This window comes from Arachis ipaensis, chromosome B4 (genome assembly GCF_059453495.1).
Source record: "Arachis ipaensis isolate K30076 ecotype BB chromosome B4, ASM5945349v1, whole genome shotgun sequence".
NCBI classification, from domain to species: domain Eukaryota; kingdom Viridiplantae; phylum Streptophyta; class Magnoliopsida; order Fabales; family Fabaceae; genus Arachis; species Arachis ipaensis.
The window spans coordinates 31349302-31356023 of record NC_142439.1 but is presented as its reverse complement, the minus strand read 5'-3'; the positions used below and the strand labels follow the sequence as shown (position 1 = coordinate 31356023).

The following is a 6722-nucleotide window of genomic DNA, read 5'->3' as shown; positions in this document are numbered from 1 at the left end:
TTTAGATCTCTCTTAATAAGAACACAAAGATGGGTGCAATGGGTGACGGTGCTTCGAATTTGGGACAATGGGTGGTGTGACCTTGTGATTGATGGTAATATTGAGAATGCATTGCTCAACATGTATGCTAAGTGTGGTTACATGAAAATGGGGTTCAAAATTTTCAACATGATTGTGCATAAGAATGTTATTTCTAAGGGTGTCATTATTTAAGGCATGGCGATGAATAGTCACAGCAAGCAAGCATTGCATCTCTTTTCACAAATGGTGGTTCATGGAGTTGTCCTTAACGATGTCACATTTATTGGTTTGCTGTTACAATCATGAAGGAATGGTGAGTGTAGGTGTTATGCTCTTCAAAGCTTTGGTAGTAAAAATGGGTGGGTGCTGGTGAGTTGTGAATGTTATTGTTTGTTGGGGAAGAGACAGTGTTGGTAGAGGAGAGGTAGTGATGATGATGGTAAGAGGAAGGAAGAGAGGCATATGGTAAGGTTTGGGTGCCACGTCATCACTCCGGTGACAAAATTGGACGAAAGGGCCAATTTGAGTTACGCCTTAAAATTTCAAGGTATAAATTAGGTTAATTAAAAGTTAGAAGGTCAAATTGAGTCGGTGATCAAATTTCAGGAGTCATTTTGAGTATTAACTTGGCGAACTCTATATAAATTATAGAGTTCGCCGAGGGTGCGATGAACTCGTCCTAAACAAAAAAAATCATATTTAAAAAATTAAAGTTAAAAAATAGAATTTGAAAAAATAATTTTTTTTAATTTTATTTTAGAAAAAAATCCCAATACTTATTCTAGTATTTAATAAGATTTAACTATAAAAATAACGTGTTTTAAGTATTTTTTTATAAAAAATATCTAATATTATAAATAGATTAGTAGATTTTTTTAATTTTTTTTATAATCTCATCGAAAATTAGTTATTATGATTAATGGATCACTTTTTTAAATTAAACTATTAATATAAAATTTTATAAAAAATTAAAATTTAATTTATTAAAATGATACAACACTCTTTAAACTTTATATAGTATTTATAAATTTTTAATTTATTACTTTAATATATGTTCAAATAATATATTAACTAAACTCTGTACAAATTAAGTCAATGAACTATAGTCAACTAGCTATAACTCAAATGACATAGTTTTTCCGTATTCACCTAATAAGAAGTCGCAGGTTCGAGTCTCTCTATCTTTGAGAAAAAAAAAATCAATGAACTATAACTCAAATGACATAGTCTCTTTATTCTTACTTAAAAGGCAAAGGGTTAGATGGTTCTGGAAGTTTTGGACCATTAAATGGTCGCATAACAAAACATATTTTTTAAGGTTTTTAATAGCTGCTAAATAATTATTTTCTAATTTTAATTACAAATTAACCCCATATATTTTATTTAATTATAAAAACTATTTTTTTTATAAATTATTATTTTATCATTCATCTATTATATTTATTAACAATCAAAAACAAAAACAACAACGAATTAGATCTTCAATTGATCGTAATAACTTTTTGACAATCCTAATCGATTAAAAGTTTATCTTTGATCCGTTACATCCCTCGGGCATTGTGAAATCGTGTTTCAGAGAGAATCAATCGATTGAATTTCAGGTTTTCCATAACTCAATCGAATGGATTGGACTTCAGGTTATCACAAAATAATCGATTAAAATTACAAGCTAAGGCAGTATGATTTTCACAAAAATCAATCGATTGGTCATATTACCCAATCGATTGAACGATGACTAGAATGTGAGTTTTTTACAATTCAATCGATTGTGTATATTACCCAATCGATTGAAAGCTTCAAAGCAACTTGAGGTCTCACAATTCAATCGATTGGTTGTGTTGCCCAATCGATTGAAGTCTTCATTGCAATATGGATTTGCCCAATTCAATCGATTGGTTGTGTTACCCAATCGATTGAATTATGCACTACGCCGTTCTCATTTTTCTTATCGTTTTTATAAATTATTATCTTATTATTCATCTATCTTATCTTTAAAATTCTATCTTCAATTTTTAAGTTTTTATTTTGATTTAGATACTCTAATCTTATCTTTTCTTTAATATTAAAATTATAAATTGGTGAATAATTTATCACCAATTATTCAATCCCACAATTGGAATCGTATATCAATCTCTTTTATTATAAAAAAATTCATTGTTTTTCTTTCGGATATCCATCTACTTAATATCCAATTTTTTTCATTCTTTATCCGTCTATTTAATATCCAATATTTGTTCATCATTAATTGATAATCACAGTTGCAACAATCAGCAAAGGTCCAATCAATTTTTTCATTATAGTGTTCAAAAAACAATCCACCACTTTTATTACAAAATCGAGGTCAGTGAATAGAATCTCTAATTTTGCAATTCTTCGTTTTGATACTTTATTCGTGAAATTGATTGTGTAATAAAAAATATTTATTTTATCTTTTAATAATTTACAGACATTCAGAAATACTAAAAAGTAAATAAATTTTATTATTTTTTATTATTAATTAGCTAGCAATTAGGGACGGACTTAGAGGAGGGCGAGTAGTGGCCTCGGGACCCCCAAAATTTTAAAAAAACTATACTTATATATAAGAAATGTGTTTAAAAAATAAAAGAATATTATGTAATTTAATAGTTTTATATGTTTTATTTTTCACTATATAATGGATTTATGTCTTAACTGTTTAATTCACTAATATTTTTTACCTAACTAATTTAATATCATACCCTCAAGTCTTTGTACCTTTCAAATTAATTTTTACATAATAATCTCTATATTTATTTTTAAAAAAATCTTTTATTTTTTATATTAATATATTTAAAATTCATATTATTATATTAATAATAATTTACGTAGTTATATTTTGGTAATCACATTATGTACTTTAGATATTATTTTCTTGTAAAAAAATACTCATTTTTCTTCTAAATTGACGTTGATAAAACAAAAATTTTATAAATATATCTTATATCTTGTATTCTATAAGGTACTGTGTCTTTCAAATAATTAATAATTTATAATTTATAATTTATTTTCAAATTTTTTAAAATTTTTGAAAGAATTAATTTTAATTAATAAGATATGTGATAATTTTTACCTAAACACGTTACAAATTATTGGTATTTTATTATTTTATAATGTACTATTGATATTGTTATATTTTTATGATGTAATTATCATATTAAAAATAAAATTGTGAAAAAAAATTATAATTATAAATATATATTTTGATAAATATTTTAAAAAAACTAACTCTAATAACTATATGTTAATTATTTTTATAGAATAAAAAAATTATTTTAAATTCGGCCCTCCATATTAAAATTTCTGGATCCGTCCCTGCTAGCGATATTAGAAGCTATTTATTTTTTGTAATGATATAAGACGGAGTGTACTGAAATTTTTTTTCATTGGACATTTTTAAGATGTCAGATATATTTACGGACACTGAAATGGATGAGCAATACTAGGAGGACGATGACATTAACCAACAAGAAGAGCTAGTTTGTGACCAAGATATGATGGATGAACAGAATGAATTCGAACAAGATTTCGGAGATGAATTTACTGAGGGAGCATATTTTTCTGAATCTGATCCGTCAAAAGATACCCTTGAAGCTGCTTATGCGGTTGACTCCGTGTAAGACATTACAACTTTGAATTTCAGTGAAAATTGTGTGGAGGAAATTGGTAAGTATCACTTTTCTACTTTGCAGCTTGCATTTGGTTTTTATCTGAAGTACTCAAAGTTGAAGGGTTTTAGTGCAAGGAAGAGTAAGACTTTCAAGAATAGTATTGGTGAGATTTACAAACAAAAGTTTGTATGTCATAGGCAAGGATTCAGGGAGGAGAAATGTTACACGATGGAAAAAAGGAAGAAGGAGCCTAGATTGGAAACAAGAACTGGGTGTGAAGCCCGAATGGATGTTAAATTTGTACCTGAAACTAGAAGGTGGCATATCTTTTATTTCTCTGATGAACACAACCATGATCTATTGGATACACAATTTAGTGCTATGTTGCCTGCTCACAGAAAAATGACAGAGGCAGATATTATGCAAATGATGAACATGCTAAAGTCCGGGATTAGCACTTCACAGATATTTGGTCTTCTACCTAGTCAAGCAGACGGGTATGAATTTGTCGGCTATGGTCCCAGAGATATGTACAATGAGATTGCTCGGCAAAGGCATCAAGTTCCTGGTGATGCAGCACAAGTGTTGAAGAAGTTGGAGGATATGCGGTTGAAAGGATACACAATTATATTTCAAGGCGTGTCATGATTCAAGAGGTTTATTACGTAACTTGTTCTGGTCTGATGGGATTAGCCAACTAGACTACCAACTCTTCGGAGATGTCATTGCTTTTGATGCTACGTATAAGAAGAACAAGTATAGTTGTCCATTAGTCATATTCAGCGGGGTTAACCACCACAACCAAACAATTATTTTTGTTGCTGCGTTAATTGTGGACAAAACTACTGATACATATATTTGGCTCCTGCGTCAGCTCATGTTTGCCATTAAGGGTAAGACCCTGACCTCAATAATAACTGATGGGGCCATGGCAATTAGGAATGCAGTAAGAGATGTATTTCCTGAAGTCAGACATAGATTATGCGCTTGGCACCTTATTCGAAATACGACTAGCAATGTCAGAAATCCATCGTTTACATCTAAATTCCAAAAAATCATGTTGGGAGACTACGAGATTTCCGTGTTTAAGCATAAGTGGGTTCAGCTTATTGAAGAATTTGGCTTTGAGGATAAGCCTTGGGTGAACAACATGTATGAAGAGAAGCATATGTGGGCTACTGCAGATATAAGAGGTAAGTTTTTTGCTGGCTTTAGAACTACCTCAAGATGTGAAGGTTTACACTCAGTTATGGCAAGGTATATGGGGTCGCAGTATGATTTGACAAGTTTTGTAGAGCATTTTCAAAGGTGTGTTGCACACTTGCGCTTTAAAGAATTTAATGCTGATTATGAATCTACACGTGGGGTGCCCGTTATGCAGACTTGTATAGAGCTGCTAGAGAGATTTGCTGCTGAGGTATACACTCATGAGATATTTCTGTTGTTTCAGCCATTTTTTTCTAGAGCTGGATCAATGCGGGTACTAAACATAGAGAATAACAATGATTGCTCAAAGTACATTGTGTGTAAGCATGGGAGGCCCGATTTTCTATGGACCGTTGAATTTCGTCAAGAAGAAATGATCTTCATGTGTTTCTATTTAAGAATGGAGTCATTTGGAATTCTTTGTGAACATTTGTGAGATTCTCCCATCATTAGTGTTGGATAGATGGACAAAGAAGGTGAAATCAGCACTCAATGATGCAAGTGGATTCACCAGGGATGCTGTTGTTATTAGTCGTCAACGTGTCTTGATGGAATTTTCTAAACAATTGGCTGCTGTTGCTGCTAAAGTCCCTGAGAGATTTCAAGAGACACGTGACATTATTATGGGGTTGTATTCATCTTACAAGATTGCAGACGAAGGCACTACGCAACCTCAGTCAGGTGTAGCTAAAAGTAGGAATCATATGTGCATCAAACCAATATAGGCTCAGGACAACCATCTAAGAAGAAGCGGCAACGTTGTAGTGTTTGTCAAATGGAAGGACATAAGAAGACAACATGTCCTTGGCAAAAGGATATTGACAACAACGTTATGGAAGATGAAGCTAATGGTTCAGATAACAGCGACATATATACCGAACCGACTCCTGATTTAGATAGTGATAATTAGCAACCTCCGTGAACTTAATATTTTTGCGTATGGAATCACTTACATATTCATGTTTAAATTTTTTTTTACTATATTAATAAAATTTTCTATATTCTTCCAATATTCGTGCTTATATTTTTAGTTGAAATGATTGTCAAATAAATCTTGGTTAGACAATAATATTTCCAGTTTGAGAATCCACTTTAAAACAGTTTGAGAATCCACTTTAAAACGTTGCCGTTTTGGCCTAAAAAATTATTTTTTTTTACTATCCGAAGCCCACTAGCCTAGACCCCCCTCATCTCCTCTCCTCTCTCAAAAAATCAAAGTTGAAACTTGAAAGAACAAACAAAAGAGGAAAAGAAGAACCCTAGCAGACTAGCCCCCCAGCCCCGTAGCACGCGCCTCCGCAACCACTGCAGCCGCCACACCCATTGCAGCACCCGCACCCAAAATAACCCCACAGCCCTACAGCCCCGCGGAACCCACATCCACCGCATCACCTCTCCTCTGTTCGAGCGTGCTCTCTCTCTCTCTCTCTCTCTCTCTCTCTCTCTCTCTCTCTCTCTCTCTCTCTCTCTCTCTCTCTCTCTGTTTGCCGGTGTCGCGCCGTTTCCTCTGTCGTCGTCGTCACTTCCCTTCCTCTTCGTCGTCGATAAGTACTGTGATAGTAGTTAATTAGTTATGCTATGTAGTTTGCTGAGTTAATTCGTCACTCCCCTCTGTGTAGTTTGCTAAGTTAATTCGTCACTCTCTTCTGCATCTGGTGTTCCCTTTCTCTAAATTATTTATTATTTTTTGCTAATTTAATTTTATTGTGGAGTTTGCTGAGTTTGCTGATTTAGTTTGCTGAGTTTGCTAATTTAGTTATATTGTGGAGTTTGCTTATTTATTTTGCAAATTTTGTTCATAATTTTCCTTATAATCTCCAGTGAAGATCTTTGGTTTGTTATACATATTAAATGGTTATTTCTTTT

At 32.3% G+C, this 6722-nt stretch overlaps 1 pseudogene; it reads left to right on the top strand.

Moving 5' to 3' along the window:
• The first annotated feature begins 3536 nt into the window (after positions 1 to 3536).
• On the top strand, positions 3537 to 5766 carry LOC110271477 (protein FAR1-RELATED SEQUENCE 5-like; annotated as a pseudogene).
• Positions 5767 to 6722: the final 956 nt, after the last annotated feature.